The sequence below is a fragment of the Ambystoma mexicanum genome, unplaced genomic scaffold (genome assembly GCF_040938575.1).
Source record: "Ambystoma mexicanum isolate Mex_15411 unplaced genomic scaffold, UKY_AmexF1_1 Mex_scaf1, whole genome shotgun sequence".
NCBI lineage: Eukaryota > Metazoa > Chordata > Amphibia > Caudata > Ambystomatidae > Ambystoma > Ambystoma mexicanum.
The window spans coordinates 2604406-2618161 of NW_027182324.1; the positions used below are offsets into that span (position 1 = coordinate 2604406).

General features: G+C 41.0%; 12 non-coding genes across 12 annotated transcripts; all 12 read left to right on the top strand.

Annotated features, from left to right (window-relative positions):
- The first annotated feature begins 1286 nt into the window (after positions 1–1286).
- TRNAT-AGU (transfer RNA threonine (anticodon AGU)) lies at positions 1287–1360 on the top strand. Its single transcript has one exon. It is a non-coding gene; the product is annotated as a tRNA-Thr (tRNA).
- A 767-nt stretch (positions 1361–2127) lies between these two features.
- Positions 2128–2201, top strand: TRNAT-AGU (transfer RNA threonine (anticodon AGU)). The gene has a single exon. It is a non-coding gene; the product is annotated as a tRNA-Thr (tRNA).
- A 768-nt stretch (positions 2202–2969) lies between these two features.
- TRNAT-AGU (transfer RNA threonine (anticodon AGU)) lies at positions 2970–3043 on the top strand. Its single transcript has one exon. It is a non-coding gene; the product is annotated as a tRNA-Thr (tRNA).
- A 767-nt stretch (positions 3044–3810) lies between these two features.
- Positions 3811–3884, top strand: TRNAT-AGU (transfer RNA threonine (anticodon AGU)). Its single transcript has one exon. It is a non-coding gene; the product is annotated as a tRNA-Thr (tRNA).
- Positions 3885–5493: 1609 nt separating this feature from the next.
- Positions 5494–5567, top strand: TRNAT-AGU (transfer RNA threonine (anticodon AGU)). Its single transcript has one exon. It is a non-coding gene; the product is annotated as a tRNA-Thr (tRNA).
- Positions 5568–6334: 767 nt separating this feature from the next.
- On the top strand, positions 6335–6408 carry TRNAT-AGU (transfer RNA threonine (anticodon AGU)). Its single transcript has one exon. It is a non-coding gene; the product is annotated as a tRNA-Thr (tRNA).
- A 765-nt stretch (positions 6409–7173) lies between these two features.
- TRNAT-AGU (transfer RNA threonine (anticodon AGU)) lies at positions 7174–7247 on the top strand. The gene has a single exon. It is a non-coding gene; the product is annotated as a tRNA-Thr (tRNA).
- A 1608-nt stretch (positions 7248–8855) lies between these two features.
- On the top strand, positions 8856–8929 carry TRNAT-AGU (transfer RNA threonine (anticodon AGU)). Its single transcript has one exon. It is a non-coding gene; the product is annotated as a tRNA-Thr (tRNA).
- A 767-nt stretch (positions 8930–9696) lies between these two features.
- TRNAT-AGU (transfer RNA threonine (anticodon AGU)) lies at positions 9697–9770 on the top strand. The gene has a single exon. It is a non-coding gene; the product is annotated as a tRNA-Thr (tRNA).
- A 768-nt stretch (positions 9771–10538) lies between these two features.
- Positions 10539–10612, top strand: TRNAT-AGU (transfer RNA threonine (anticodon AGU)). Its single transcript has one exon. It is a non-coding gene; the product is annotated as a tRNA-Thr (tRNA).
- A 767-nt stretch (positions 10613–11379) lies between these two features.
- On the top strand, positions 11380–11453 carry TRNAT-AGU (transfer RNA threonine (anticodon AGU)). Its single transcript has one exon. It is a non-coding gene; the product is annotated as a tRNA-Thr (tRNA).
- A 1609-nt stretch (positions 11454–13062) lies between these two features.
- Positions 13063–13136, top strand: TRNAT-AGU (transfer RNA threonine (anticodon AGU)). Its single transcript has one exon. It is a non-coding gene; the product is annotated as a tRNA-Thr (tRNA).
- Positions 13137–13756: the final 620 nt, after the last annotated feature.

The window sequence follows — 13756 nt, forward strand, 5'->3', positions numbered from 1 at the left end:
GCCCATTTGAAACTTGATTTTCACTCTACAGCACCTCCATACATGGCTACCTCACTGGTCAATAAAGGAAATGAATTACTAGTGCATTACACACATTTTGACACTGGAGACATAACTTTTTTCAGTCATTCCGTATCCAGATATAGAGATTTGCAGCATCTAGGACTTTAATGTTCACCCACTTACGGATTTGAATGTTTTGCCACATTCATGAGTGCAAACTTGCTCCCCAGTAAAGACGAACATGTGCTCCTCAATGCACACACTGGGCAATGCAGTCCACTCTAAATCGACGATTAATGACATGCTCGTTTTGTGCAATGGAGTTTCAGTCAATTGGAAAACATTTTGAAAAGTTATATTGCAACAGAAGCCCAGCCTTAAAAAAGTGGATTTCACTTCTGATTGATTACATGAGGAAGGAAAGGAGACCAGATGCAAAAAAGGTGCTGTGGCTTAGTTGGTTAAAGCGCCTGTCTAGTAAACAGGAGATCCTGAGTTTGAATCTCAGCAGCGCCTGTCTGCTTTTTTTTCGACCAATCTGTCTCCCCAATATTAAAACTTTGTACAAAGATTGCTATTTCATGCTATTTAGAAGCACAGTCAGGCTTGAAATGTTGGCAAAGCATCCAAGAACTCTGGACTCCACTACCTTAGAGTCATATTGCCCAAGGTTGCGATGCCATCAGAAACAGCACATATTAGAATGAGCAATTCATATTTCCTGCTTAATTTTTTGTAAAAGAAGCAAAGGTACGCCTGAACAGGGACTTGAACCCTGGACCCTCAGATTAAAAGTCTGATGCTCTACCGACTGAGTTATCCAGGCACAGGGATCACTGCCCATTTGAAACTTGATTTTCACTCTACAGCACCTCCATACATGGCTACCTCACTGGTCAATAAAGGAAATGAATTACTAGTGCATTACACACATTTTGACACTGGAGACATAACTTTTTTCAGTCATTCCGTATCCAGATATAGAGATTTGCAGCATCTAGGACTTTAATGTTCACCCACTTACGGATTTGAATGTTTTGCCACATTCATGAGTGCAAACTTGCTCCCCAGTAAAGACGAACATGTGCTCCTCAATGCACACACTGGGCAATGCAGTCCACTCTAAATCGACGATTAATGACATGCTCGTTTTGTGCAATGGAGTTTCAGTCAATTGGAAAACATTTTGAAAAGTTATATTGCAACAGAAGCCCAGCCTTAAAAAAGTGGATTTCACTTCTAAATGATTACATGAGGAAGGAAAGGAGACCAGATGCAAAAAAGGTGCTGTGGCTTAGTTGGTTAAAGCGCCTGTCTAGTAAACAGGAGATCCTGAGTTCGAATCTCAGCAGCGCCTGTCTGCTTTTTTTTCGACCAATCTGTCTCCCCAATATTAAAACTTTGTACAAAGATTGCTATTTCATGCTATTTAGAAGCACAGTCAGGCTTGAAATGTTGGCAAAGCATCCAAGAATTCTGGACTCCACTACCTTAGAGTCATATTGCCCAAGGTTGCGATGCCATCAGAAATAGCACATATTAGAATGAGCAATTCATATTTCCTGCTAAATTTTTTGTAAAAGAAGCAAAGATACGCCTGAACAGGGACTTGAACCCTGGACCCTCAGATTAAAAGTCTGATGCTCTACCGACTGAGCTATCCAGGCACAAGGATCACTGCCCATTTGAAACTTGATTTTCACTCTACAGCACCTCCATACATGGCTACCTCACTGGTCAATAAAGGAAATGAATTACTAGTGCATTACACACATTTTGACACTGGAGACATAACTTTTTTCAGTCATTCCGTATCCAGATATAGAGATTTGCAGCATCTAGGACTTTAATGTTCACCCACTTACGGATTTGAATGTTTTGCCACATTCATGAGTGCAAACTTGCTCCCCAGTAAAGACGAACATGTGCTCCTCAATGCACACACTGGGCAATGCAGTCCACTCTAAATCGACGATTAATGACATGCTCGTTTTGTGCAATGGAGTTTCAGTCAATTGGAAAACATTTTGAAAAGTTATATTGCAACAGAAGCCCAGCCTTAAAAAAGTGGATTTCACTTCTAAATGATTACATGAGGAAGGAAAGGAGACCAGATGCAAAAAAGGTGCTGTGGCTTAGTTGGTTAAAGCGCCTGTCTAGTAAACAGGAGATCCTGAGTTCGAATCTCAGCAGCGCCTGTCTGCTTTTTTTTCGACCAATCTGTCTCCCCAATATTAAAACTTTGTACAAAGATTGCTATTTCATGCTATTTAGAAGCACAGTCAGGCTTGAAATGTTGGCAAAGCATCCAAGAACTCTGGACTCCACTACCTTAGAGTCATATTGCCCAAGGTTGCGATGCCATCAGAAACAGCACATATTAGAATGAGCAATTCATATTTCCTGCTTAATTTTTTGTAAAAGAAGCAAAGGTACGCCTGAACAGGGACTTGAACCCTGGACCCTCAGATTAAAAGTCTGATGCTCTACCGACTGAGTTATCCAGGCACAGGGATCACTGCCCATTTGAAACTTGATTTTCACTCTACAGCACCTCCATACATGGCTACCTCACTGGTCAATAAAGGAAATGAATTACTAGTGCATTACACACATTTTGACACTGGAGACATAACTTTTTTCAGTCATTCCGTATCCAGATATAGAGATTTGCAGCATCTAGGACTTTAATGTTCACCCACTTACGGATTTGAATGTTTTGCCACATTCATGAGTGCAAACTTGCTCCCCAGTAAAGGCGAACATGTGCTCCTCAATACACACACTGGGCAATGCAGTCCACTCTAAATCAACGATTAATGACATGCTCGTTTTGTGCAATGGAGTTTCAGTCAATTGGAAAACATTTTGTAAAGTTATATTGCAACAGAAGCCCAGCCTTAAAAAAAGTGGATTTCACTTCTAAATGATTACATGAGGAAGGAAAGGAGATCAGATGCAAAAGAGGTGCTGTGGCTTAGTTGGTTAAAGCGCCTGTCTAGTAAACAGGAGATCCTGAGTTCGAATCTCAGCAGCGCCTGTCTGCTTTTTTTTCGACCAATCTGTCTCCCCAATATTAAAACTTTGTACAAAGATTGCTGTTTCATGCTATTTAGAAGCACAGTCAGGCTTGAAATGTTGGCAAAGCATCCAAGAACTCTGGACTCCACTACCTTAGAGTCATATTGCCCAAGGTTGCGATGCCATCAGAAATAGCACATATTAGAATGAGCAATTCATATTTCCTGCTTAATTTTTTGTAAAAGAAGCAAAGGTACGCCTGAACAGGGACTTGAACCCTGGACCCTCAGATTAAAAGTCTGATGCTCTACCCACTGAGCTATCCAGGCACAAGGATCACTGCCCATTTGAAACTTGATTTTCACTCTACAGCACCTCCATACATGGCTACCTCACTGGTCAATAAAGGAAATGAATTACTAGTGCATTACACACATTTTGACACTGGAGACATAACTTTTTTCAGTCATTCCGTATCCAGATATAGAGATTTGCAGCATCTAGGACTTTAATGTTCACCCACTTACGGATTTGAATGTTTTGCCACATTCATGAGTGCAAACTTGCTCCCCAGTAAAGACGAACATGTGCTCCTCAATGCACACACTGGGCAATGCAGTCCACTCTAAATCGACGATTAATGACATGCTCGTTTTGTGCAATGGAGTTTCAGTCAATTGGAAAACATTTTGAAAAGTTATATTGCAACAGAAGCCCAGCCTTAAAAAAGTGGATTTCACTTCTAAATGATTACATGAGGAAGGAAAGGAGACCAGATGCAAAAAAGGTGCTGTGGCTTAGTTGGTTAAAGCGCCTGTCTAGTAAACAGGAGATCCTGAGTTCGAATCTCAGCAGCGCCTGTCTGCTTTTTTTTCGACCAATCTGTCTCCCCAATATTAAAACTGTGTACAAAGATTGCTATTTCATGCTATTTAGAAGCACAGTCAGGCTTGAAATGTTGGCAAAGCATCCAAGAATTCTGGACTCCACTACCTTAGAGTCATATTGCCCAAGGTTGCGATGCCATCAGAAATAGCACATATCAGAATGAGCAATTCATATTTCCTGCTAAATTTTTTGTAAAAGAAGCAAAGATACGCCTGAACAGGGACTTGAACCCTGGACCCTCAGATTAAAAGTCTGATGCTATACCGACTGAGCTATCCAGGCACAGGGATCACTGCCCATTTGAAACTTGATTTTCACTCTACAGCACCTCCATACATGGCTACCTCACTGGTCAATAAAGGAAATGAATTACTAGTGCATTACACACATTTTGACACTGGAGACATAACTTTTTTCAGTCATTCCGTATCCAGATATAGAGATTTGCAGCATCTAGGACTTTAATGTTCACCCACTTACGGATTTGAATGTTTTGCCACATTCATGAGTGCAAACTTGCTCCCGAGTAAAGACGAACATGTGCTCCTCAATGCACACACTGGGCAATGCAGTCCACTCTAAATCGACGATTAATGACATGCTCGTTTTGTGCAATGGAGTTTCAGTCAATTGGAAAACATTTTGAAAAGTTATATTGCAACAGAAGCCCAGCCTTAAAAAAGTGGATTTCACTTCTGATTGATTACATGAGGAAGGAAAGGAGACCAGATGCAAAAAAGGTGCTGTGGCTTAGTTGGTTAAAGCGCCTGTCTAGTAAACAGGAGATCCTGAGTTTGAATCTCAGCAGCGCCTGTCTGCTTTTTTTTCGACCAATCTGTCTCCCCAATATTAAAACTTTGTACAAAGATTGCTATTTCATGCTATTTAGAAGCACAGTCAGGCTTGAAATGTTGGCAAAGCATCCAAGAACTCTGGACTCCACTACCTTAGAGTCATATTGCCCAAGGTTGCGATGCCATCAGAAACAGCACATATTAGAATGAGCAATTCATATTTCCTGCTTAATTTTTTGTAAAAGAAGCAAAGGTACGCCTGAACAGGGACTTGAACCCTGGACCCTCAGATTAAAAGTCTGATGCTCTACCGACTGAGCTATCCAGGCACAAGGATCACTGCCCATTTGAAACTTGATTTTCACTCTACAGCACCTCCATACATGGCTACCTCACTGGTCAATAAAGGAAATGAATTACTAGTGCATTACACACATTTTGACACTGGAGACATAACTTTTTTCAGTCATTCCGTATCCAGATATAGAGATTTGCAGCATCTAGGACTTTAATGTTCACCCACTTACGGATTTGAATGTTTTGCCACATTCATGAGTGCAAACTTGCTCCCCAGTAAAGACGAACATGTGCTCCTCAATGCACACACTGGGCAATGCAGTCCACTCTAAATCGACGATTAATGACATGCTCGTTTTGTGCAATGGAGTTTCAGTCAATTGGAAAACATTTTGTAAAGTTATATTGCAACAGAAGCCCAGCCTTAAAAAAAGTGGATTTCACTTCTAAATGATTACATGAGGAAGGACAGGAGATCAGATGCAAAAGAGGTGCTGTGGCTTAGTTGGTTAAAGCGCCTGTCTAGTAAACAGGAGATCCTGAGTTCGAATCTCAGCAGCGCCTGTCTGCTTTTTTTTCGACCAATCTGTCTCCCCAATATTAAAACTTTGTACAAAGATTGTTACTTCATGCTATTTAGAAGCACAGTCAGGTTTGAAACGTTGGCAAAGCATCAAAGAATTCTGGACTCCACTACCTTAGAGTCATATTGCCCAAGGTTGCGATGCCATCAGAAATAGCACATATTAGAATGAGCAATTCATATTTCCTGCTAAATTTTTTGTAAAAGAAGCAAAGATACGCCTGAACAGGAACTTGAACCCTGGACCCTCAGATTAAAAGTCTGATGCTCTACCGACTGAGCTATCCAGGCACAGGGATCACTGCCCATTTGAAACTTGATTTTCACTCTACAGCACCTCCATACATGGCTACCTCACTGGTCAATAAAGGAAATGAATTACTAGTGCATTACACACATTTTGACACTGGAGACATAACTTTTTTCAGTCATTCCGTATCCAGATATAGAGATTTGCAGCATCTAGGACTTTAATGTTCACCCACTTACGGATTTGAATGTTTTGCCACATTCATGAGTGCAAACTTGCTCCCCAGTAAAGACGAACATGTGCTCCTCAATGCACACACTGGGCAATGCAGTCCACTCTAAATCGACGATTAATGACATGCTCGTTTTGTGCAATGGAGTTTCAGTCAATTGGAAAACATTTTGAAAAGTTATATTGCAACAGAAGCCCAGCCTTAAAAAAGTGGATTTCACTTCTAAATGATTACATGAGGAAGGAAAGGAGACCAGATGCAAAAAAGGTGCTGTGGCTTAGTTGGTTAAAGCGCCTGTCTAGTAAACAGGAGATCCTGAGTTCGAATCTCAGCAGCGCCTGTCTGCTTTTTTTCGACCAATCTGTCTCCCCAATATTAAAACTTTGTACAAAGATTGCTATTTCATGCTATTTAGAAGCACAGTCAGGCTTGATATGTTGGCAAAGCATCCAAGAACTCTGGACTCCACTACCTTAGAGTCATATTGCCCAAGGTTGCGATGCCATCAGAAATAGCACATATTAGAATGAGCAATTCATATTTCCTGCTTAATTTTTTGTAAAAGAAGCAAAGGTACGCCTGAACAGGGACTTGAACCCTGGACCCTCAGATTAAAAGTCTGATGCCCTACCGACTGAGCTATCCAGGCAGATGGATCACTGCCATTTGAAACTTGATTTTCACTCTACAGCACCTCCATACATGGCTACCTCACTGGTCAATAAAGGAAATGAATTACTAGTGCATTACACACATTTTGACACTGGAGACATAACTTTTTTCAGTCATTCCGTATCCAGATATAGAGATTTGCAGCATCTAGGACTTTAATGTTCACCCACTTACGGATTTGAATGTTTTGCCACATTCATGAGTGCAAACTTGCTCCCCAGTAAAGACGAACATGTGCTCCTCAATGCACACACTGGGCAATGCAGTCCACTCTAAATCGACGATTAATGACATGCTCGTTTTGTGCAATGGAGTTTCAGTCAATTGGAAAACATTTTGAAAAGTTATATTGCAACAGAAGCCCAGCCTTAAAAAAGTGGATTTCACTTCTAAATGATTACATGAGGAAGGAAAGGAGACCAGATGCAAAAAGGGTGCTGTGGCTTAGTTGGTTAAAGCGCCTGTCTAGTAAACAGGAGATCCTGAGTTCGAATCTCAGCAGCGCCTGTCTGCTTTTTTTTCGACCAATCTGTCTCCCCAATATTAAAACTTTGTACAAAGATTGCTATTTCATGCTATTTAGAAGCACAGTGAGGCTTGAAATGTTGGCAAAGCATCCAAGAACTCTGGACTCCACTACCTTAGAGTCATATTGCCCAAGGTTGCGATGCCATCAGAAATAGCACATATTAGAATGAGCAATTCATATTTCCTGCTTAATTTTTTGTAAAAGAAGCAAAGGTACGCCTGAACAGGGACTTGAACCCTGGACCCTCAGATTAAAAGTCTGATGCTCTACCGACTGAGCTATCCAGGCACAGGGATCACTGCCCATTTGAAACTTGATTTTCACTCTACAGCACCTCCATACATGGCTACCTCACTGGTCAATAAAGGAAATTAATTACTAGTGCATTACACACATTTTGACACTGGAGACATAACTTTTTTCAGTCATTCCGTATCCAGATATAGAGATTTGCAGCATCTAGGACTTTAATGTTCACCCACTTACGGATTTGAATGTTTTGCCACATTCATGAGTGCAAACTTGCTCCCCAGTAAAGACGAACATGTGCTCCTCAATGCACACACTGGGCAATGCAGTCCACTCTAAATCGACGATTAATGACATGCTCGTTTTGTGCAATGGAGTTTCAGTCAATTGGAAAACATTTTGAAAAGTTATATTGCAACAGAAGCCCAGCCTTAAAAAAGTGGATTTCACTTCTGATTGATTACATGAGGAAGGAAAGGAGACCAGATGCAAAAAAGGTGCTGTGGCTTAGTTGGTTAAAGCGCCTGTCTAGTAAACAGGAGATCCTGAGTTTGAATCTCAGCAGCGCCTGTCTGCTTTTTTTTCGACCAATCTGTCTCCCCAATATTAAAACTTTGTACAAAGATTGCTATTTCATGCTATTTAGAAGCACAGTCAGGCTTGAAATGTTGGCAAAGCATCCAAGAACTCTGGACTCCACTACCTTAGAGTCATATTGCCCAAGGTTGCGATGCCATCAGAAACAGCACATATTAGAATGAGCAATTCATATTTCCTGCTTAATTTTTTGTAAAAGAAGCAAAGGTACGCCTGAACAGGGACTTGAACCCTGGACCCTCAGATTAAAAGTCTGATGCTCTACCGACTGAGTTATCCAGGCACAGGGATCACTGCCCATTTGAAACTTGATTTTCACTCTACAGCACCTCCATACATGGCTACCTCACTGGTCAATAAAGGAAATGAATTACTAGTGCATTACACACATTTTGACACTGGAGACATAACTTTTTTCAGTCATTCCGTATCCAGATATAGAGATTTGCAGCATCTAGGACTTTAATGTTCACCCACTTACGGATTTGAATGTTTTGCCACATTCATGAGTGCAAACTTGCTCCCCAGTAAAGACGAACATGTGCTCCTCAATGCACACACTGGGCAATGCAGTCCACTCTAAATCGACGATTAATGACATGCTCGTTTTGTGCAATGGAGTTTCAGTCAATTGGAAAACATTTTGAAAAGTTATATTGCAACAGAAGCCCAGCCTTAAAAAAGTGGATTTCACTTCTAAATGATTACATGAGGAAGGAAAGGAGACCAGATGCAAAAAAGGTGCTGTGGCTTAGTTGGTTAAAGCGCCTGTCTAGTAAACAGGAGATCCTGAGTTCGAATCTCAGCAGCGCCTGTCTGCTTTTTTTTCGACCAATCTGTCTCCCCAATATTAAAACTTTGTACAAAGATTGCTATTTCATGCTATTTAGAAGCACAGTCAGGCTTGAAATGTTGGCAAAGCATCCAAGAATTCTGGACTCCACTACCTTAGAGTCATATTGCCCAAGGTTGCGATGCCATCAGAAATAGCACATATTAGAATGAGCAATTCATATTTCCTGCTAAATTTTTTGTAAAAGAAGCAAAGATACGCCTGAACAGGGACTTGAACCCTGGACCCTCAGATTAAAAGTCTGATGCTCTACCGACTGAGCTATCCAGGCACAAGGATCACTGCCCATTTGAAACTTGATTTTCACTCTACAGCACCTCCATACATGGCTACCTCACTGGTCAATAAAGGAAATGAATTACTAGTGCATTACACACATTTTGACACTGGAGACATAACTTTTTTCAGTCATTCCGTATCCAGATATAGAGATTTGCAGCATCTAGGACTTTAATGTTCACCCACTTACGGATTTGAATGTTTTGCCACATTCATGAGTGCAAACTTGCTCCCCAGTAAAGACGAACATGTGCTCCTCAATGCACACACTGGGCAATGCAGTCCACTCTAAATCGACGATTAATGACATGCTCGTTTTGTGCAATGGAGTTTCAGTCAATTGGAAAACATTTTGAAAAGTTATATTGCAACAGAAGCCCAGCCTTAAAAAAGTGGATTTCACTTCTAAATGATTACATGAGGAAGGAAAGGAGACCAGATGCAAAAAAGGTGCTGTGGCTTAGTTGGTTAAAGCGCCTGTCTAGTAAACAGGAGATCCTGAGTTCGAATCTCAGCAGCGCCTGTCTGCTTTTTTTTCGACCAATCTGTCTCCCCAATATTAAAACTTTGTACAAAGATTGCTATTTCATGCTATTTAGAAGCACAGTCAGGCTTGAAATGTTGGCAAAGCATCCAAGAACTCTGGACTCCACTACCTTAGAGTCATATTGCCCAAGGTTGCGATGCCATCAGAAACAGCACATATTAGAATGAGCAATTCATATTTCCTGCTTAATTTTTTGTAAAAGAAGCAAAGGTACGCCTGAACAGGGACTTGAACCCTGGACCCTCAGATTAAAAGTCTGATGCTCTACCGACTGAGTTATCCAGGCACAGGGATCACTGCCCATTTGAAACTTGATTTTCACTCTACAGCACCTCCATACATGGCTACCTCACTGGTCAATAAAGGAAATGAATTACTAGTGCATTACACACATTTTGACACTGGAGACATAACTTTTTTCAGTCATTCCGTATCCAGATATAGAGATTTGCAGCATCTAGGACTTTAATGTTCACCCACTTACGGATTTGAATGTTTTGCCACATTCATGAGTGCAAACTTGCTCCCCAGTAAAGGCGAACATGTGCTCCTCAATACACACACTGGGCAATGCAGTCCACTCTAAATCAACGATTAATGACATGCTCGTTTTGTGCAATGGAGTTTCAGTCAATTGGAAAACATTTTGTAAAGTTATATTGCAACAGAAGCCCAGCCTTAAAAAAAGTGGATTTCACTTCTAAATGATTACATGAGGAAGGAAAGGAGATCAGATGCAAAAGAGGTGCTGTGGCTTAGTTGGTTAAAGCGCCTGTCTAGTAAACAGGAGATCCTGAGTTCGAATCTCAGCAGCGCCTGTCTGCTTTTTTTTCGACCAATCTGTCTCCCCAATATTAAAACTTTGTACAAAGATTGCTGTTTCATGCTATTTAGAAGCACAGTCAGGCTTGAAATGTTGGCAAAGCATCCAAGAACTCTGGACTCCACTACCTTAGAGTCATATTGCCCAAGGTTGCGATGCCATCAGAAATAGCACATATTAGAATGAGCAATTCATATTTCCTGCTTAATTTTTTGTAAAAGAAGCAAAGGTACGCCTGAACAGGGACTTGAACCCTGGACCCTCAGATTAAAAGTCTGATGCTCTACCCACTGAGCTATCCAGGCACAAGGATCACTGCCCATTTGAAAGTTGATTTTCACTCTACAGCACCTCCATACATGGCTACCTCACTGGTCAATAAAGGAAATGAATTACTAGTGCATTACACACATTTTGACACTGGAGACATAACTTTTTTCAGTCATTCCGTATCCAGATATAGAGATTTGCAGCATCTAGGACTTTAATGTTCACCCACTTACGGATTTGAATGTTTTGCCACATTCATGAGTGCAAACTTGCTCCCCAGTAAAGACGAACATGTGCTCCTCAATGCACACACTGGGCAATGCAGTCCACTCTAAATCGACGATTAATGACATGCTCGTTTTGTGCAATGGAGTTTCAGTCAATTGGAAAACATTTTGAAAAGTTATATTGCAACAGAAGCCCAGCCTTAAAAAAGTGGATTTCACTTCTAAATGATTACATGAGGAAGGAAAGGAGACCAGATGCAAAAAAGGTGCTGTGGCTTAGTTGGTTAAAGCGCCTGTCTAGTAAACAGGAGATCCTGAGTTCGAATCTCAGCAGCGCCTGTCTGCTTTTTTTTCGACCAATCTGTCTCCCCAATATTAAAACTGTGTACAAAGATTGCTATTTCATGCTATTTAGAAGCACAGTCAGGCTTGAAATGTTGGCAAAGCATCCAAGAATTCTGGACTCCACTACCTTAGAGTCATATTGCCCAAGGTTGCGATGCCATCAGAAATAGCACATATCAGAATGAGCAATTCATATTTCCTGCTAAATTTTTTGTAAAACAAGCAAAGATACGCCTGAACAGGGACTTGAACCCTGGACCCTCAGATTAAAAGTCTGATGCTATACCGACTGAGCTATCCAGGCACAGGGATCACTGCCCATTTGAAACTTGATTTTCACTCTACAGCACCTCCATACATGGCTACCTCACTGGTCAATAAAGGAAATGAATTACTAGTGCATTACACACATTTTGACACTGGAGACATAACTTTTTTCAGTCATTCCGTATCCAGATATAGAGATTTGCAGCATCTAGGACTTTAATGTTCACCCACTTACGGATTTGAATGTTTTGCCACATTCATGAGTGCAAACTTGCTCCCCAGTAAAGACGAACATGTGCTCCTCAATGCACACACTGGGCAATGCAGTCCACTCTAAATCGACGATTAATGACATGCTCGTTTTGTGCAATGGAGTTTCAGTCAATTGGAAAACATTTTGAAAAGTTATATTGCAACAGAAGCCCAGCCTTAAAAAAGTGGATTTCACTTCTGATTGATTACATGAGGAAGGAAAGGAGACCAGATGCAAAAAAGGTGCTGTGGCTTAGTTGGTTAAAGCGCCTGTCTAGTAAACAGGAGATCCTGAGTTTGAATCTCAGCAGCGCCTGTCTGCTTTTTTTTCGACCAATCTGTCTCCCCAATATTAAAACTTTGTACAAAGATTGCTATTTCATGCTATTTAGAAGCACAGTCAGGCTTGAAATGTTGGCAAAGCATCCAAGAACTCTGGACTCCACTACCTTAGAGTCATATTGCCCAAGGTTGCGATGCCATCAGAAACAGCACATATTAGAATGAGCAATTCATATTTCCTGCTTAATTTTTTGTAAAAGAAGCAAAGGTACGCCTGAACAGGGACTTGAACCCTGGACCCTCAGATTAAAAGTCTGATGCTCTACCGACTGAGCTATCCAGGCACAAGGATCACTGCCCATTTGAAACTTGATTTTCACTCTACAGCACCTCCATACATGGCTACCTCACTGGTCAATAAAGGAAATGAATTACTAGTGCATTACACACATTTTGACACTGGAGACATAACTTTTTTCAGTCATTCCGTATCCAGATATAGAGATTTGCAGCATCTAGGACTTTAATGTTCACCCACTTACGGATTTGAATGTTTTGCCACATTCATGAGTGCAAACTTGCTCCCCAGTAAAGACGAACATGTGCTCCTCAATGCACACACTGGGCAATGCAGTCCACTCTAAATCGACGATTAATGACATGCTCGTTTTGTGCAATGGAGTTTCAGTCAATTGGAAAACATTTTGTAAAGTTATATTGCAACAGAAGCCCAGCCTTAAAAAAAGTGGATTTCACTTCTAAATGATTACATGAGGAAGGACAGGAGATCAGATGCAAAAGAGGTGCTGTGGCTTAGTTGGTTAAAGCGCCTGTCTAGTAAACAGGAGATCCTGAGTTCGAATCTCAGCAGCGCCTGTCTGCTTTTTTTTCGACCAATCTGTCTCCCCAATATTAAAACTTTGTACAAAGATTGTTACTTCATGCTATTTAGAAGCACAGTCAGGTTTGAAACGTTGGCAAAGCATCAAAGAATTCTGGACTCCACTACCTTAGAGTCATATTGCCCAAGGTTGCGATGCCATCAGAAATAGCACATATTAGAATGAGCAATTCATATTTCCTGCTAAATTTTTTGTAAAAGAAGCAAAGATACGCCTGAACAGGAACTTGAACCCTGGACCCTCAGATTAAAAGTCTGATGCTCTACCGACTGAGCTATCCAGGCACAGGGATCACTGCCCATTTGAAACTTGATTTTCACTCTACAGCACCTCCATACATGGCTACCTCACTGGTCAATAAAGGAAATGAATTACTAGTGCATTACACACATTTTGACACTGGAGACATAACTTTTTTCAGTCATTCCGTATCCAGATATAGAGATTTGCAGCATCTAGGACTTTAATGTTCACCCACTTACGGATTTGAATGTTTTGCCACATTCATGAGTGCAAACTTGCTCCCCAGTAAAGACGAACATGTGCTCCTCAATGCACACACTGGGCAATGCAGTCCACTCTAAATCGACGATT